This window comes from Mustela nigripes, chromosome 2 (assembly GCF_022355385.1).
Source record: "Mustela nigripes isolate SB6536 chromosome 2, MUSNIG.SB6536, whole genome shotgun sequence".
NCBI lineage: Eukaryota > Metazoa > Chordata > Mammalia > Carnivora > Mustelidae > Mustela > Mustela nigripes.
Genome location: NC_081558.1, coordinates 151,735,617 through 151,755,558, shown reverse-complemented (window position 1 = coordinate 151,755,558; position 19,942 = coordinate 151,735,617). Strand labels below are relative to the sequence as shown.

The 19,942-nt window shown below is 49.2% G+C and overlaps 1 protein-coding gene across 5 annotated transcripts in view; it reads left to right on the top strand.

Moving 5' to 3' along the window:
- The first annotated feature begins 3,692 nt into the window (after positions 1-3,692).
- Positions 3,693-19,942, top strand: part of PXYLP1 (2-phosphoxylose phosphatase 1) — a 69,349-nt gene continuing 53,099 nt past the window's right edge. For 4 of the 5 annotated variants that reach the window (XM_059391858.1, XM_059391857.1, XM_059391854.1 and 1 more), the window contains exon 1: positions 3,693-3,850. The gene's annotated coding sequence lies outside the window, so the exon portion shown is untranslated. Of the gene's footprint in view, positions 3,851-4,318; positions 4,430-19,942 lie in introns of those variants that run through there. The other variant, XM_059391856.1, reaches the window with a different exon arrangement.

Genomic DNA, 19,942 nt, shown 5'->3' with positions numbered 1-19,942 from the left:
GCTCTAGGTCAGGTTCAGAGCCATCTTTTATTTTTATTTAACGTGGTTATTTTGTGTTCTGTTCTTCCAGATTTGCCTTTCTAATTAAATTTCATCCTGATGGATGGTAAAATGAATTTGCCCTCCCTAGTTGCTCTCAGGAGGGGAAGGGGCTTAAAGAATAAGCCTGAGGCAGTGAGAAGGCATTACAGCTGGTAAAATGAATCACGCATACATAAATAATAGAGAACAGACCACCCTGAAGCTGAGAGGCTCTCATCGCATTTTTTCTAAATACGCAAGTGTTAGGGCAAGTACACATTTTTGCAAGAACCTCTGAAATGACTTTTAGCCTTTTGTAAGACTTTTATGTCCTGAAGCCCTGTGTCTTCAGCAGCGGGGTGGACCGATCTCTCTTGAGAGCTTAGTTTGATATTCTGTACCATATGAATCGACAGAAATTTATGATGGAGAATTTTTATTTTCATGTTTATTTTTGTGTACTGTGTATTTTTCCAAGTTTCTACAGTGAATGGGCACTCCTCTAATAATCAGAGAACCAAATCCACAGTAAATGGAATTTAAAGATAATATTTGTAACCTAGGTATGTGGTGGGGACAAAAGAAATATTTTGTGTGGATATATAATTCTGTTGTAAGGCAGGATTGCAGGCAGCAGACCTTTGGAACTTAGAGCCTGATGCAAATAAACTGCCCCACCCCCTCCTCTAGAAGCTTCCCCAGTATTGTTATGTTTCCTCAGTTTCTGTCCTAGACTGCTTGTCTTCTTCCCCTGTAGTGAAGTTCCCTTAAGGGTGAAGCAGTAGCCCATTGTTCCTCTGAGTATACAGGGCACGACAAAGAAGGCTGGACAAATATTTGTTCAATTTTTGCTTAATGGATTGAAACTGAATTGAAGATGGGCACCTGCTCCTAGCTGCTCTTGGTCTAGGCAGATATTGCGTATGTGAAATGGCAGCAAATGTCAGCAGAATATTCATTCAGTAAATGGCAGCTGCCTAGCAGAATATTCATAACTTGGGCGAGACTGGGAACGTTTTTGTAAGACGGATGGGTTCTGCTTTCACTGAATTTTTATAGTTTCCCTGGGGGGCCAAGATGTGTGTGGAGAGGACAAAGGAACAGGCTGGGAAAAGAAGGGGAGACCAAGGCTGGGAGCCGATGGCATGGCACATTTTCATTTCTGCTTTGTTTCACTGTCATTGGTGGGCATCACTTGCTCCTCCATCTGATGAATAACAATGATGATAGTTCCTATTTTGTAGGAAGCAATGTGCTTCCAGGCACTGGGCTGTGGGCTGGTCCTACTCAGGACTCTCTTACTTGCAGGTGACAGAAAAACCAATTCCAATTTTGGGGGGGATGTAGGGAATTTTCTGGACAATGAACCTGAAAAAAAAAATCCAGGTACCTCTCAGAACTAAAGTCCACAGAGAGGAGGAAGGGGATACCTCTTCTTGAATGGAAGGCACCATAGAAGCTCTCAGGGAATAGGCAACGTGAGGAAAGAGATAGGAGAGGATGAGTCTAGGGATAGTATGACACCCAAGTTCCCTGAGGGGCCTGACACCACCTCTGTCCCAAGTCTTGACCTAGGAGGGGGTAGAGTACAACAACAGAAGTCCCAGCAGGTTGAGGAGAAAGCTGAGAACAGAGAGAGTCTGTGCCCACTTCCTGTCTCGGACTCTGCCCCAGAAGGTCATGTGCCAACACAGGAGGACCGCTGCCAAGTGAAGTGGTGGTGTGGCATATTTCATGAGAAATGGCTCCCAATGGTGCCGCTGAGTGACCTATAGTCCCCCTGTGACAAGGGAGGGATCCAGGAGCACCCACATGTTCCCTGTGGGGGATGAGAAGGCAACTCAGAGAGAGAAGAAACCAATCTACCCTGAGGTAACAGTGGCTGAGAGAACAGGACGGACAGGTGATCCACTCCTGCTGAGGACAATCAGGCCCAAGGTCCGGTAGAATGGTTGACAAGGAGAAGCTATTTCTCCACTCGACTTACTGCTACGAGGTTATCAGCCGGGATCTGCTAGAGTGTCACGCCTAAGGAATCAAAGCTGAGAGATGGAGAATCTCGTCAATCTTCAGTCTCTGGAACTAAATCCAGATCTGAACAGACGTGCCTGGGATTTTCATTTGTATGTCAACCAATAGTTTTGTTTTTTGTTTGTTTAAGGAAGTAGTAATTGGACCTTCTGTCATTCACAGCAGAAAGTGCTGAACCCCTGTAAGTTAGAGGGAGGCAGCACCAGCGGAGGGGTGGAGCCAGGAATCAGTGTAAAGACAGAAGGAGGTGGGCTGGGTGGGATGGGTAGACTGAGAACCAGGTGAGAGGGGCGATGCTACAGGCACAGTGAAAATATTTTGTTGTGAGAGACGCACCATCCGGCTTCATGACTGGAAGGGGTTGTGTGTCAGGGCAGGAAGGAGCTCAGGAGGGCAGGGCAGGGCATCACATCACAGAAATGCGGTGAGAAGGGCAGGCTACCAAGGTTTGAGGCACCTTGAGCCTTCAGGGGAAGAAGGCATCCGAATTGGCCGGGGGAATGATGAGACCGCATGGGTAGATGGGGTTGGGAACTGGGAGCAGACACCTTTGGTGGAGGAAGTTCTAAGCAGAAAACTAGAGAGCCGGCAGAAACATGGGTAAAATATCTGGGTGTAGTATAGTGTAGGAGCCATTAATACACGAGTGAAAGACGAGGCCAAGTGATGCTTTTCTCCAGAACATGCTTCTCGAAGGTAAGTCATAGCTAAACACAGTGTCTATTTTGTTCAAGGCCAGTATGCTAGGGCACATAGGGGTCACTGACACCAGAAGCCCGACAGTCGTAGTTGGTGAGATCGATCATCTCCCACAGAGAAATCATGTAGGAATTCCCCCAGCTGGAGCCCAACATGGGAAAGAAATGACCCACAAATGCGGTGTCAAATCAGGTTCAACCGCACAGCACGCGGCTGTCTTTAACAGCACAACACAAATCCACTTCAAGTGCTGGCTGACTCCTCAGGGGCCGGCTCCTCAGAAGTCCCGGGACGGGACAGTGCTGAGGGAGAGGCCTGGGGGCCCGTGACCTGCCCAGGGCGCCTGCGGGCCATCACCACACCCAGCAGCCGCTGGTCTACGGTCCGCGCACAGAGCCGGATGTGGTCGGTGCCGGAAGAGAAACGTGAGGAAGGCTGAACGGGGGCGGGGGCACGGTGGCAAGAATAGTGACAATTTGGGGCCACGCGTCAGCATTCGCTCGCGGTGGAGGACCTCAAACACGCTTGCCCATCCCAGCACGGGGATCTGGGCGGCGCCTGGCCGGGAACACCGCCCAAAGGCACCCTCAGTGGGACCCGGGGTCCAGGCAGGATCCGTGTACCCCGGCCGGGACGTGCATCTGCGTAGTCCCTGATCCCAAGTCCGGCTTTGTGAGGCGCGCGGCAACCCTGAGCTCCTGTGGCCGCGGTCCCGGTACCCTCAGGATGCCCGTGGCCGTGGCTTACGCACGCTGGGAACTCTGCGGGCTGTCCCGCCTCTGGGGACTGTTTGGCCTCCCCCGGCCAGCGCCCTCACCGCAAACCCTTCCGCGCCCTTCTCCTGGGGCGGACCGCCCCGCACCGCCGCCTCCGGGGCGGAGCTCGAGGGGGCCGGGCGCGGGGCGGGCCGAGCCCGGCGCGGGGCGGGGCCAGCAGGGGGCGCTGCGGCATGCGGAGCGGCCAGGCGGTGGGTGCGCGCAGCCCTCGCCTCCCCTCGCCCCCCTCGCTTTCCCTCCGCCCCCGGCTGAGCAGGCGGCCAGCGCTGGACCCGGCGCGCAGCGGCGGAGCCGGGGCGGGAGCCGGGCCGGGACTATGCACGGTGAGTGGGAGCGGGCCGAGACCGGGCTGGTTGCCGTTGCGGCCGAGCGGCGTGGAGGCGCGAGGCGGACAGGCGTCCTGGGGTCCGGGATTGAAAGCCCGAGGGGATCCTGGGGACGCTCCGAGGCCGGGACGATGGGGCAGAGTCTCCGGTGGGAGAGGTGTGCTGGGGCGGGCTTCCGAACCCCGGGTTTTAAGCCCGCGCCTGAGTTCCCTCCCTCCGTTCTAGCTCCCTCCCCAAACCCCAAAACCCCAGCCCCCCGACTTGCGCTTTCTTCCCTAGCCACCCAGCCCTCCGCTCCGCCGCCCCCTGTCCCCAAGCCTCAGCACCCTCCAACTCTGCAGACGATTCCGGCGCCCTCTCTTGCGCCCCTACCTCCCGGCGGGCGCCTCCCCCAACCCCGCTGCCTTGAGCTTCTCCTCCTCCAGCCCCGCGCCTCTCCTGCGCCGCCCTCCACCGTGTCCCCGCCCCTGCCACCCGCTCCCGCCGTGCGCCCACACCCCTGCGCCCAATTCCACCCCGAACTCGGGCTGCCAAGATCTGGGACCCCGCGGCACTCCTGAACCTGCGGGTCTCCAGGTGAGAAGGCGGCGGCAACTTCGCGGCCTTTCTTGGGGGTGGGACTGGTTTCCCCCGCAGCTGCCTGCGCCGCGCGCCTGCGGGGGTGCGAACACCCAGCCCAGCGGCCAGTGCGTGCGCGGGCGGTCATGCCTGGGTGTTCGGATGGGACTGCGTGACTCAGACCCCACGGCTTTGCTTTTGCTAGTCTTTCGCGACGTTCTGAAGAAGCCAGCTTTGTCACACGTAGCAATGGAATTGGCTTAGAGCTGGTGGCTTTCTTTGTGGCAACAGCCTGGTTTCAAGTTGTACCTGTGGATTAGCGGGGCCGAAGATGTGGAGCCATATTTTCCCGCTCCGCTGGGCGCTCAGCGAGGCTCTCACCGCCTGGGTGGCTAGTGCCTTCCTGGGAAGGCTAGTATGCTTCGTAAGCTTTCAAAAAGTAAAAATCAGGAAAGATGTGGAGTTAGATCCGCGCGAATGGGGGAAGCGTCGGGTGGATGGCCCCGGGGTCCCCAAGAGGGCTTCACAACTTGGGGACATTTGTTGGTATTTGCGGAGGGCCCCTGGCTGAACCCGAGAGTAAAGCAGACCGTGCCCAGCTCAGCCTTACAAACGTGACGTGACTGCCAACGGGGCTTGGCAGCAACTCCTTCTCCTTAGAGGTGCTGGTACTCAGTCTGGACATCTGTGGGAAGAGAGTTGAAAGCAGATGGTTTGAAAAACCTCATGTTCCCTCGAGAGAGGTGGAGATGTATCCGTTACAGCCTAGAAGCCAGTGCCTGGATCTGCCCCGTCCCTTCTCCTGGCTTTCATTAAGTCTTGGCTTAAATTAATTAATTGTCTATTTCAGGAAAAGGACATGTAGCGGAGACTTCTCTTTGAGGGATTAGCTGCTGGCCAGCCCATCCTCGCTCCTACTTGGAGAGGATGCTTTGGGGCGCTGGGGACAGGATGGGCAGCTTGGCCTTTGAAGCACAACCCTCTGAACTTTTGTGTAACTGTGGGATCAGTAATTTTTTTTTCCCTGTTGATTGGCCCGAATGGTAATTAGTTCAATATTCTTTCAGCTTTGAAGAATGAATTAATAAGTAATTAGCCCAAGGTCACACAGGGGCTCAGTGGGCTCCCTCTGAGTACCCACCGAATGCTGCAAGTGTCTGCTTAGTCCCCACCATACAGCTGGATGGTGAGATGCCCTGCCAGCCTTGAGGGCCTTCAGGGTGGATGCATCTCTGTCAGCACCCAGCCTGGCACCCTGTAAGTGAGAGGTCCTCAGTGTTTATCCAGGAAAGAAATGGATCCCCCTATTCAATCCAGTCTGAGTCCATAACTTGTGTTTTCCATTGTGCTGCAGTTTTCAAAATATTATCCTTAAATTCATCAATTTTTTAAAAGTACATGTCACTGGAGGCAAACTCTTTTTTTTTTTTTTTTTAAGAGAAACTATTTTCATGTTTATTTGGAGCAGAGAGCTCAGTTTATGGGTCAGGCTCTGATAGCTGTGTCTCTGACCTCCGTGGGGACTCCAGAATTTCCATGAAGGAAATTGGTTGTCCTTACCATAGAACTGGGGTGATGAAGTGACGGGCACTCCAGGGAGGTAAGGCTTTTGGCTGAGGGAATGAGTCCTGCGTGGCTTAACCTATAGGGCCCTGAGCTGTGGCTGTAGCCCCCCACCCCACCCCCAGGAAACCTCATCCCTTTCTGTTATGGGAAGAGGCACTCAGGTAGATGGAGTGCCATTGGCGGAGCCCTACTGGCTGCTTTAGATGCCACCATCTTCAGTCTGGTGGTTGCTGGCCGCGCCAAATCACTTCCCCACGGAGAGCGGGCAGTGCGGCTTCTTACACATTTCTGGCAGTATGGTTTGCAGCTCTGCAGTGGGGGAGGGAAGCTGCTGTTTTATGAGGATGGTTGTCTGTTGGAGGTGGCTATGACCCCCTGATAGACCGAGCAAAGGCCGGCTTTTCTGCCCCTGTCAAAGGCTAGCGCTGGAGAATACAGGCAGAGGCTGAGGGAGCCGTCCCCTGGGCTGTCTTTTTCCAGGAATCTGGGAAGGGCTGGCATTCAGAATGTTACCTGGATGTGGGGATTCCCTGCACTGCCCACAGGTTCAGGGTTGTCATGGTCTTATCTTTCTTACACAGACTTTCTCTGTCTCTGGATCTGGCTCTTACCCAGAATTCCTGCAGCTGGTGAAAATCTGTTTTCTCGAAGAGGTTTAATTAATGCCTGCAGTTTGTGAATGAGACAGAGAAAGAGAGACTGGAAGGGGTGGTGGTGCCTGCTATCTCAAGGTGGGGAGGGAAAAGGAGGGGAGACTATCCAGGGTCCTGGAAAAACAGAAGGGGTAGACTTCAGCCCCAGGGTTTGCCCTGCATCAAGGCTTCTGATTGGTGGATAAGGACATGTGCCCACATTCTGGTACAGGGGTTACCATTAGGAGCAGAGTCACTGAGACAGGAAGTCTAGCCCCAACAGTAACCTGAAATATAGTTTGCTGGGCTCACTGTTCTGGTTTCTAGAAGGCCCTGAAGAACAGCTGAGAGCTGGGTTTAGCAAAGTGATAGAGTCTGGAACTTTTATAAGTTTTTGAGGGAGGGTTGTGCTCCTTTGGAAATGGCTTGAGTGATGTTGGTCTGGGATCTGGCCCTGGGGAGTCACCTCACACCTGAGATGCTGGGGGGAGAGCACTGGGGAGTGGAAAAGGATAAGCAGCTAGCAGAGTTTCTGCATCTACACTTAGGGGGTGAAGAAGAGGCAATAGCTACCTTCTGGTAGGATGGTGGGCCTTTTGACAGAAGCAGTCTTCCAGGGATGCTTCTTGAACCTGCTGGGCAGCCTGGCAGATGGGTTAGGGCCTGCTGAAGCCCCTTCACCTTGCAGATCCTGCAGGCCAGCCACGAGGAGGCACCTGGGAACCAGGAGATGAATCGCAGAGTCTGCCCTGAGTTCGAAAGGCAGGAGGGTCAAGGTTCAACTTCTGGTCTGCTAGCCTCCACCCCCAGAACCAATAGGCTGCTCTGAATGTTCTTGGGCCTTGGTTGGACAAACCCCGGTTTTTTGGAAAGGAACCGCTGCATCAGTAACGAAGGAAGGAATAGTCCTAGGTGTATGGAAGAAGATAAATGATTAAAAAGATAAAGTGATTGAAAAATGGACTTAGAGGGGCCTCGTGGAATAGCTCCTGCACCTAGGAGGCAGCCTTGACTGTGGGCTCTTTGGGGGGCGGGAGGTGTCATCCATGTAGCCTCCCTCCCTTCCTCTCCCCATCCCTCCTCTGTCCAATCCCTGGTCCCCAGTCTCATTCTTCCACACACCACACACAACAGTGAAGCTGCCTCTGTGCTGGTCCCGTGGGGTGGGAGAGAATTTGGGGAACTCAAACATCTGTAGGAACTTGAAAATTCTGTTTCTATTTGCCCAGTCACTTCCCCAACGTACACATACATTCGTGTTTCCATATTATGGGCTAGCCTTTGTCATGCGCTTACCACATTGTGCCTCTGTGTATAACTGACTTCCTTAGAGCTGTAATCCACAGCATTGAAACCAGACCTTTAAAAAACAAACTAAGATGAAAATTATTGCACCTGGCTTGACACTCTCCCCTGCCTGCCCCTTCCTCTCTGCTCATTTGTGGTTAGAGTCATAATTTATACCCAATTTACAAATAGTTTGAATACTATCTGCCCTACCCCTCAATTAGAAGGAGGAGACATGTGTCTTCCCAAATAACAAAACCACAGCTTACTTTCCTAGACCTACCTCATTCTTGGATGCAATACCCAACATTAGGCCTTCAGAGATATGCCGTATCATTTTGAGCTTTTAAATTATAAAATGAAGCTCTTCTTTGCTAATTTTGTCAACTAATACAACTAATACAGAAGAATCTGAAGTTAGAATAGAACATTTACTGCCTTGTTAAATCCTATGCTTCTCAAGTGAAAGAAGCAGGTGGATTAAGGTGGAAGAACGTTATTATCGTAGAAATGTCTGGAGGCTCAAAAATAATAATGCAGGGACATACTCTCATGAAAAAATAAATTGGGTTTTGAACATCGTTACTGAAATGTGCAGAGATATAAATAGGAACATCCATAGAAGTATGTAGGCAAGTATAGAACGTTGGTGAGTATTGGGTGCCTGGGTGGCTCAGTGGGTTAAAGCCTCTGCCTTCCGCTCAGGTCATGATCCCAGGGTCCTGGGAATGAGGCCCACATCGGGCTCTCTGCTGGGCAGGGAGCCTGCTTCCCCCTCTCTCTGCCTGCCTCCCTGCCTACTTGTGATCTCTGTCTGTCAAATAAATAAATAAAATTAAAAAAGAATTTTGGTGAGTAGTAACTAACGAGTATAGAAATTTTAATCTTTCATTTTGTTGAAATATATTAATATGATTATACATTAGGCTTGTGCAGTACCTTACCATATAAATAGGCAACTGAGTCCATGATCTTGTTCAGTCCTTCCAGCATGTTTGGGATCGTGGGAACAGGGGAACACTGGGGGGTTTCAAAGGCTTCTAGAACTCAGAACTCTTGAGCAGGGAAATACTGTGTAAATCTCAATATTCCTGCTACAGCTGCTTGATAACCAAATGTGGCTATGTAGTTATTTGAAAATTATAGGTAGTCTCTTGCTTAGAGGTAAAAGTAGGCCTTCTTTAAAATGTTCTGCAGGTCACAAAAACTATGATTAGCACCACCAGAAACCATCTGGAAGGATTTCTCAGGGTTTGTGAGTTTCAGAGGTTCTCTGCCGATGACTTTCTAATACTAGAGTACCTGAGTTTGTATATTCAGCAGAGTACAGTAGTGAAGAGTGTAGGCTCTGAAGCCAGGCTGGCTTTGAATTCTGGATCTGCCAGTACTGGTCCTGTACACTTGGGCTAGTTACTTCACCTCTCTGTGCCTCATTTTCTTCATCTGTAAAATTGAGATGATGATGATAATGATGATGATGAAGAAAACTGAGATGCTGTTATTGTAAGGCTAAAGTGAAATACCATGATGAAGACTTCGAACGGTGCCGTAGCACATGGTGTGCTTTAAAAATGTTAGCTCTTGGAGCGCCTGAGTGGCTCAGTGGGTTAAAGCCTCTGCCTTCGGCTCACGTCATGATCCCAGGTCCTGGGATCGAGCACCGCTTCAGGCTCTCTGCTCAGCCGGAGGCCTGCTTCCTCCTCTCTCTCTGCCTGCCTCTCTGCCTATTTGTGATCTCTGTCTGTCAAATAAACAAATAAAATCTTAAAAAAAAAAAAAGTTAGCTATTACTACTATTCATTCATTCCTTTAAAATAGGGTTTTGGTTCCAACCAGCTGCACTGAGTTGATAGATCGGAGAATGGATAAGACACACGTAGTCTCTGTCCCTCTGGAACAGAGGACACCATGCTTAACTTCACAGTGAAGGACATGAAGGGTAGTTGAGATGTTTCCCATGCATTCACCTGGCTCTTGGCCACCTATCGGTCATGAGAGCCTAGGGTGGGCCTGTAAAGGGTTGACCACAGCAGGAGGAGGAGCTGATGACCTTTAGCAGGTACACACTGGTATGACTTGGCCTTGCCAGCTGTTTCGGGTAGGGACTAGAAAGATCGGTCTGTGTCTGACACCCGCTGGTTGTTAATGTTTTCACCGTAACGCTTGGCCTCAAGTTGTTAGTAGGAAGTGTGATAAGAGACCATAAACTCAGTATTTGCACACCTGCTTTGCCAGCAGTGTTCCTAGACCCAGTGGACAGCGCACTGGCCTGGCCACTGCTTTGGACTGGTCTTTCAGCAGCCCTGGGAGCCTATAATACCATAAGGGACCCAGTTCTCAGTGAGGACTGGCACAGCTGTTCCCAAGGTTGAGTAGGGGACTTGCCAGAGGCAGAAGACCAGACTCCTGTGCTTCCTGTGTCTCCCCTAGCCAGAACCATCTGCATATGGAAGATCTCTGGGAAACTGTGTTGATAGGCTTGGGTTTAATAACTGGCCCTGGAGAAGGCAGGTCCTCCCTTGCTCTGTGTGCCTTACAAAGAAACTCCCACTGGAGGCCTGCCCTCCAGCCCCTGCCATCAAGGCCTAGCGAGGGACTCTAGCCATGGGCCGTGGATGAGAGAGCCTGGGATTGCTGCTGCCTTAGGGACACGAGCGCCTCTCTGCCCTGTTTAAGTGTGATTGGTATGCCCTTGGCTCTAGGCTGGAGCACTTCTGTTAATAAGTTGGCAGGCAGACTGGAAACATGATAGCTCTCTTAATGAAGAGCCTGCTTATTTTTATTCATTTTTAAACTACTGGAATTTGAAGCAAATAAGGTTGTGCTGTATTTTTTTTTTAAATACTTGCCCCATACTTTGAAGATAAAGACATGGCAAATAATATCATTCCTTTTTTAAAAAACCATTTATTTGTATGTAGGTAGAACAAAGTTAAACAGAGTGCTCTAAGTTTTCAGATCATGGGTGCCTCTTGATTTCCCAGATCAAGTCATCTCGTCGCCAATTTGTCTGTCTCCATCGCAGTTCCTAATGGAAACGCAGACCTGGAAATCAAAGCTTGGACATTTCTGGTCGAAGGTCATGGCACGGACAGTAGATTTTGTTTTGGCTCTGTCTTCAAGGTGAAAAATTACTGTGTCTTTTTTGAGAAAGAAGGTGTATTTCCGGAGATGACTAACACCAGCAAGCAGGAAGATGTTGGCAAGGCTGCCTCGTTCTTGGTTCATCTCATTTACAGCTTCTCTAAGTTAGTGGCATATGATTTTTTATTTTCTCCTCTTGTGCATCTTGCTTTAATGAGTGCTGATTATCTTGGAACAGCTGCATTAATTGATGGTGTTTAACCACTCAACATACAGTAAGTAATTGCCGTTGGCTTGGCTGAGCCTAGCTCATTCTTTTTACTTCCCTTTGAGCTTGAGGAGTGTTTCCTCTGTGTGCTGAAGGCCAGAAAGGGAGTTGGGAACTCCTTGCCCCCATGCTCACACTCCCCTGGGGCACCGTGTGCCATGATAGCATCTGTGCCTGCTGCATGCGGATTGTCTGCTCATGGGCCTGTCTCCCTGGCTTGCCTAGCGGCTCCTGGAGGCCCAGGGGCCTCATCCAGCTTGTCTCTGACTCTTCACCACTTAGCACAAGGACTGGCAAGAAATATGCATAGGTAAAGACTGGGCAAATGAATGCCTGGTTGGTTGCAAAGCAGTCAGTTGGGCTTTTGACTACAAGTAACAGAAAGCCCTACTTCAGTGGCTTAAGCAAATAATGATTTCTTTTTCTCCTGTAACAAGATGTTTGAAGGTAGGTGGTTGCTAGCATTAGTTTCAACAGCTGTTGTCTGTCTGGACCGATACTTCTGTTCTTTTCTTAGCCTTTCCTTTATGGTGACAAGATGACTGCAGCAGGAAGGAGGCGCCAGCAGCATGGGTACCTTTTATCAGGAAAGCAGACATTTTCTTTTCTTTTTTATTTTATTTTTTTTAAGATTTTTTCATTTATCTGAGAGAGAGAGCAGAGCTGGGAGGAGAGAGAGAAGCAGGCTTCCCACAATAGAGACCCTGATGTGAGGCTCGATCCCAGGACCCTGGGATCATGACCTGAGCCGAAGGCAGATGCTTAGCCGACTGAGTTACCCAGGCGCCCCAGGAAAGCATACGTTTTCCCCAAAACGCCTAGCAGACCACTCCCAATTTAAAGGGCCATGGGAGTATCTGGCAGGGCACAATCCTGATAAGAGTTATGTGGGCTCACTGCTAAACAAACTACCCAGATAGGCTTAATAACTCAAACAGGGCAGACATTTACTTTTCGCTCACACAAAATCCAAAAGGGCTGTTCCTAATTCTCCGAGAGGTGACGAAGGGACCCAGGATCTTAAGATGGCCATGCTTGCTTACATTAATCAAGAGAAAGGAGGATGGAAGATGGTGTGGGGGAGAATTTTATGGGCCAGGCTTGGAGGTGGTGAATTAATTCCACTGATTTTCCATGGGGGTGGCAGGGTGGCGTATGCTTAGACACATGGTCACACCTCCTGCAAGAGAGGCTGGGGAACTTAGTCCAGGGAGAGGCGTTAGGTTTCACAATTAGCTGGCAATCTCTGCCACACTATCCCCCTCCCTACCCCTCTCCAAAATCAGAGCTCTCCTAGGAAGGAAGAAGGAATGAATATTGTGGGACAACTGGGGGTGTCTGTCTTACAAGGAAATACTGTGCTAAGAAGGCTCCAGCCAAAAATAGTCTTTTCTTTTTGGATCATCTGTCTTAAATCCCTGCTTCTGTTCCTACCTTTGGGAACTGGGCCAGCAGGGCAGTAGCAGGTCCTCATTATCCCTCTTTCTTGACCCAGGGCATGTTCTTAGCAGCTTTATAGGAATGAGCCATAATTGATCCCCCCTCAGCAGTTGAAGATTACCCCCAGAAGAAATGGCCCTCAACACCCCTAGGCCAGAGGAGCTCTGAGCCTCTGAGAGCTCCTGGCCTATGAGCCTTTCAAATGCCCCCACTCACCTAGCCTTCCAAAGTTTTTCTTCCTCTTCAGCCCCCACAAGAGCCCACTTCCGAAAGGGAGAAGAGGATGCGGAGAGAGAGACCTCTGCTTCCCACTCCAGTGATCTGAGATGTATTTTCCCAACCACTTCCTTCTCTTTTTATCACCATCAACATTAATGAATGATCCGTTAATCTAATGGGTTTTAGCGTTCTTGTTTGGTTTGTTGTAGGTTTCTGTGACAGGTGCCTCTCCTTCCACAGCTTCTTTCTTGATTCCCTTCTTTCCTCCCTCCCTTCCTTTCTTCCCACACAAACTTACTGCCTGCTGAGCACCTCCTGTTTACTCAGCTCTGTGTCCACCTAGCCTTGGAGTTAGATAGGCAGGGAAGTTGACAGGAGCCTATGTGTCAGTGAATACTATGAGAAGACTCTGGTTGACCAATACAGTGGGGGAGCCTCACCTAGCATTGGGGTCAGGGAGAGCTTCCTGGAGGAGCTGGCTTTTGAGCTGAATTTAAGGATGAGCAGGAGATGGGATGCCTGGGGGACTCAGGTGGTTAGGTGTCTACCTTCGACTCAGGTCATGGTCCCAGCGTCCTGGGATCAAGTCCTGCATCGGGCTCCCTGCTTAGCAGGGAGCCTGCTTCTCCCCTGATTCTGCTCTCCGTCTCCCTCTCTCAGATAAATAAAATTTTTTAAAAAGCAAAAACAAAAAGGAGGAGCAGGAATTAAGCAGGTCAAGAAGGTACCTGGGCAGAGAGAATTAAATGGGCACAGACACTGAGTTATGAGAGGGGGCATGTGGGGCTTCAGAGGGACCGGTGAGGAGGTTCAGTGTGTCACACTTGGGGTAGGGCAGTGTGATCATTTGCTTACTTAATACAGTAGTGAACAAAAGAGATAAGGTCCTACCCCCAGGGGAGCTTGGGATCTGGGTGGTAGGAAGGAATGAGGCTCTGGGGAAGGTGGGTAGGAATCTGAGGAGGGCCTGGCCGCCCAGGCCGTCCCAGCCTCTGCCCTGCCGGGTTTGCTGTTGGAGGTTGAGTAGGATATGGGCCCATTACTTGTACCATCCCCTCTTCTGCTTCGTCCCTCTGTTTCCAATTCCTGTCTGGTCCTTTGCCCGGGAATTACTCAGGCTATAGAGACTGGCGCAGATCACCAGCATGTAGTTGGTGGGGAAAGTTGAAATTGTCATTACATATCAAGATATGTGCCAGCTAGGTCTTTGATGAAGCCCTTTCTTAGAGCTCCGAGGATGAGGTTCTAAAAGTTGGTTTACAATTTTTGTCCTCTCCTTTCAACTCAGTCCAACACTTCTGGCCACCTGGCTCAGAATCTGGCCTGGTTGTGCCTGTTTCCAACCCCGAGGGCAGACTGAAACCCACCAAGAGAGGTTTGGCCTTACTGTGGGCTGGCCTGTTGGGAGGGGCCAAGTCATCTCTGTGGGCCCGTGACTGTCAATGCAGTCCACGAGGGGTTTCCGTGCAGGCAAGGAAGATGTGAGCACTGCCTGGGGAGGGGCCCCACTCTCACGGTCAGCGGGTGTGCTCAGCTCCCTGAGGAGATGAGGGCTGTACCAGGGTTTAGCAGAGCTGTCAGCTGCCTTCATGGAGACGAATGGCCCCAGGGTGGTTTCCTTCTCTCTCCATACCCAGCCTCTTTGTTAGGTGGAATTGACAGTGCTGGGGGTGAGATGCAGAGAGGAACCTTCATGCTCAGTCAAAGTCCAGGGCTGAATGGACCCAGGGCTGAATGGATGGCACTTTGTCTCCTTGTCTCCGGGAAAGGAAATGTCAGTCCATAGAAGGAAACTCAGACCAGTACCTGGTGTTTACTGCATGCCTTCTTGGTGCTAAGAGCTGTAGGGAATGTGCATAATAACAAAATGGAAAAAGGAGGATCCTTACAACCTGTGATGTGATTTGTAATAAGAAATAGAGACGTGTTCATCCCTGTTTCTGACACAGAGCCCCTGAAACCTTTAGAATTTCCTAAAATTGGACCTAAGGTGTCTTTTGTTATGCTAATGAGGTGATGTTTTTGAAAGCCCCCAGGTAACCTAAGTGTAGGGCTGGTTGCCTGGAGAACCCTTGGAACTCTTAGTCCCCACCCCAGACCTTCCTGGACCGAGGGGGATTGGAGGTCAAATCAGTTGTCAGTGGCCAACGATTCAATCAGTCATGCCTATGTAATGAAGTCTCCATGAAAACACAAAAGGATGGGTTCCAAGAGTTTCCAGGGCCAACCGGCACCCTGGGAGAGGACATGAAAGCTAGGTGACCTTTCCCACGTGCATGTCTTGCCATGCACACCTCTCCCATCTGGCTATTCTTGACCTAGTGAGTCAAATGTTTCTCTGAGTCCCACAGGCCACCCTAGCAAATTAATCAAACCCAAGGGGGGGTCATTGGAACCTCCAGTCTGCCAGTTGGTCAGAAGCACAGGTCACAAGCTGGATTTTCAGTTGGCCTCTGAAGTGGTGGGGGCTGGGGGGATGGGGGGTCAGTTTTGTGGGACTGAGCCCTTAACCTGTGGAATCTGATGCTATCTCCAGCTAGGTGAGGTGGGATTGAGTTGATCTGGGACAGCCAGTCGCTGTCGGAGAACTGCTGGGTGGTGTGGGGCAAAAACCCATACACACTTTGGAATCAGATACAGAATCCCTAATACCCTAAATGCTTTCCATGGAGTACCTAATCCTTTCCACAACCCCCATGAAATAGGTAATTTTACATTCCACAAGAAAATAAGCTCCACGAGGGAAGAATTTTGGACTGATTTGGTCACTGCTGATCCCAAGCTTCAAGAACTGTGCTTGGCGTATAGCAGATGCTCAGGAAATGTTTGTTGAATGAACGATCGAATCACCAAATTCACAGGTGAGGAAACTGGCTCAGAGAGATGAAGTAAGCTGCCTCAGGTGCCACTGCTGGTAAGTGGTGGAAGAAAAGGCCTAGATCTCAGTCCCCAGAAGGCACCATGAGCTGTGACTTCGGGGTCCCAGCCCCTTGCCACTGAAATGTGGGTGGCTTCCAGGATAACCCTGGAGGAGGGCCCACAGCCTGTCTGGCTGACATTCTGACCAAATGACAGCAGAAGCTTGGTAAAAGCTAGCATTCGTATGGCAATGAGTCGCGAGCCCCCAAATGCCAAGGCCCACAAGGTTGTCTGCCTTCTTGGCTGTCAGGGCCTTGCTGTAAACTCGAAGCTGGGATGAATATGCAGGAGTGTATCTGTCAGCCGCTCAAGAGTGATGTTTTTAGTTTGATGCCTTCATCCTGTCACGCATGTATTCAGGAACCTTCTGTGGCTCCTTCCTCCTACAGGAGCCTAGTCTGGACCCAGTCACTCTCCACCCGCTTCCCTGATGAGTGACTGCATAAAACCTGTCACCAGTCAGCAGTGGAGGTGTGTACTCTGCTCCACCCGGCTATTACTGTGTACATGGTTTATCCTCTCTGAGATGCCAGCTCACATCAAGCATGCCAACAGACGTCCATCCTGCCCTTGTAGCTTTAGCAGTTTCTGCCTCTTCCTTGAAGCCCCCCAATGACCAGCTAGCACCCTGCCCTCTTCCCGGGCTCCTGCAGCTTCCATCTGTCTATACAGTGTGTTTCCTAATCACCTTCCCAGAGTCCTGGTTTCTGGGCCTGAGATGAAGCTTCTGCTGAGTGGGACACCCCACCCCTCCTGATGAACTCTGATTTTATCTTCTTACACATCAGGTTTAGTGTTGCATTAGTTTTGAAAGGAGGTGCTCTTTCAAAACCACTAGTCTCTTTATAACTTATTGCATACCCAAGAAGTCTTGTGACTTCTTGCTTCACTGCACTGTTGGGTTTTTGGTTTTGTTTTTTAGTTTTTTGTTTTTAAAGATTTTATTTATTTGAGAGAGAACGTGCGAGTGGGCCTGCCATGCAAGATGGAGAGCACGAAGCGGGAGAGGGGCAGAGGCAGAAGGAGAAGCAGACTCCCTGCTGAGCAGAGAGCCCAACCAGGGGGGTGTCCAGATCCCAAGACTCTGAGATCATGACCTGAGCTGAAGGCAGACACTTAGCTGACTGAGCCACCCGGACGCCCCATCAACTATGTTGTTTAAAAAATAATTTGTTATTACTATTTTTTCAAAGATTTTATTTATTTATTTGACAGAGAGAGAGAGATCATGAGTAGGCAGAGCAGCACATGGTGGGGGTGGGAGGGTGGGGGTGTGGAGCAGGCTGGCCGCTAAGCAGAGAGCCCAATGCAGGGCTCAATCCCAGGACCCTGAGACCATGACCCGAACTGAAGGCTGAGCTACCCAGGCGCCCCTAAAAAATAAATAAGTTCTGCAGCTTCCTTTTTTTCTAATATTGAAAGTAGCAAATGTTTAAGAAAGTTTGGAAAATACAGAAAACTATAAATGAGAGAAGTCTTGCAGTATCTCACCACCTACTTAAAGAATTGTAAACCATACTTTCATCCTTACAGTTTGTTTCAAAGAAAAGAGTACTTGTAATCCCAGCCATAACCACTCATAACATTAAGGGTCTATTTTTCTCTTTCTGGCGTTCCTTTAAAAATTGTCTCTTTTAGTGATTTCTAAAAATAGCAATAGGTTCAAAATTCTAAAGAGTGTAACAGTAAAAAGTCCCACTTCCAGCCCTGTTTCAAACCACACGGTCCAGTTTTGTAATATATATTGTTTATAACATAACTGAGCTCAAACTGTAGGTGCTGTATTTGTAAAAAGCTGTAAAAAGCTGCTGTAGCTTGCTTTATTTATTTATTTTTTAAAGGATTTTATTTATTTGACAGAGAAAGAGAGATCACAAGTAGACAGAAGCAGGCAGGGGGCGTGGGGGTGGGGGAGTGGGAGGGATGCAGGCTTCCTGTGGAGCAGAGAGCCCCAACAGGGGGCTCGATCCCAGGACCCCGAGATTATGACCTGAGTTGAAGGCAGAGGCTCAACCCACTGAGCCACCTAGGCACCCCTATAGCTTGCTTTTTTGATTTAACAACATCACATTTCCTACTGTCATTATTAATCGTTTTTGTTATTTGTACATAATACATTGTAAAAACAAAGCATTAAATGTATGAGTAAATTTTGAAAAGTCCGCAGTTGAGCTGACCACTGTTAATTTAGAGGCTGTCATGAGCACACAGTGAAGGCGCACACACGAGTCGTGTCTTTTCACAGTGTCCGCTTTATTCAGTGATGAAGGTTAAATCCCAAATCACAGGTTCACGATTCCAGACTCTGTTGCGGGCCCCCGTGTGATTAAACTTGTCTTCCTACACACACACAAGACAGGACAAAAGACACGCCACACAGCGAACAAGCTAACAGAGGGGTGCAGGACGTTGAGGAACCAACCACGATGTCAGTCTGAGGGCGCACGGCTGAGATAAGGCCCAGGGCTGGTCTGGTTCAGCCCTTGGCGCTCGCTGCTTCTGATGTCTGAGCAGTGAAGGATCTGGGGTCTGGTTAGAGATCCATCCGCAGAGCCTTCTCAGCAGTTGCCTTTTTTAAGCGGTCAGACATGAAAGGGTTGTGTTTGAAGTCTGACAGTTTGCTGCCCAAATCCTCCCCTTTCTAAAGGGCTTTAATCAGTTTTGGGTCTCTGCAGAACCCCCTCTGGTTCTGTCAGTGATCGGTTCTGGGGTGTCAGCTGACGTAAGTCCCAGGGGTATCTCCTGAACTGCTTGCATAACTGCTTGACATGAGAGACTCCATGTGGCTCTCAACAGAGGCTGTCTCCTTCCAGGCTTTATTCTGTGAGTTTACGTATTCTCTTCAGATTTCCTTGTATATGCTGAGCTGTGTAGATGTCTTACCTACATAGCACATATGCACTGGATCTGTGACACCGCCTCTCACACGCTGTCTCATTCATTTTTAACTCGTAAAATCTGGAGATTTGTCCACATCCACAGCTAAGCCTGTCTACCTCTTTCTCTTTCTTCCTCCCTTCCTTTCTTTTTTCTTTCCCTTGTTTGTTTTTTAAGCATTCTAATTTTAAACAATCTTTTATACCCAATATGAGGCTCAAACTCACAACCCTGAGATCAAAATTCCTTTTTAAAGGCAGAATCATGTTCCATTGTATGAAAAACTATAATTTTCCAACCATTGCCCTATGGGCGAACATTTCGGTTTTCAGACATTTATATTTATTCCTTTTGCCACTTTGCACCCGTGAACGAGCGTTTTTTGAGACTAGAGACCCAGAATACAAATTCCTGGGGTAAAGAGTATTAGTTAATTAATTTTTTTTTTGCCAATCGAAATGGTGAGACATGCCATGTCATTTTTAAATTTGTATTTCTTTCCATCCAGCTTTTCCAAGAATATATATATATATATATATATATATGTATACACACACATTTAAATAAAATTTTAGAGTCATTGCATGCATGGCGCTCTGTATCTTTTTTTAGTTTTTCACATTAAGTCACATTAAAATGTTCACATTTTTTTTTTCTGGGTCATTGCATTGTCTTTAAAAGCTCAGTTTCAGGAGTTCTTCTTACTGAACTATTGCAGATCACCTGGAGAATTTTTTTTTTTTTTTTTTAGCATTTTACTTATTTATTTGAGAGAGAGCACGAGTGGGGTGAGGGGTAGAAGAAGAAGCGGACTCCCCGCTGAGCAAGGAGCCCGATATGGGGCCATGCGGGAGACTTGATCCCTGGACTCCAGGATGATGACCTGAGCCAAAAGCAGATGCTTAACCAACTGAGGCACCCAGGTGCGCCCACCTGAAATATTCTTTATCTTCATTTATTTATGTCCTTAAATCTCCACTGACCTGGGGAATGACAAGTAATGGAAAAGAAAGGAAAGCAGATCAACACCTTGTGCAGAGGTCTGTCCAATAAAAGAACCAAATTAAAATCCGAATTAGATGTTTGCTGAGGAGCTCATCCCTTAGGTGTGTGAGGAGGTGCGGAGGTAAATATCAGCGTAGGCTCTTGTTCTGTAGAGACACTGAAGCCTGTATGTTAAATATGAAGAAGCTTCGCCTGCTTCACGTGTTCCATTGTGGAAAGTGCACAGGCTTGTTT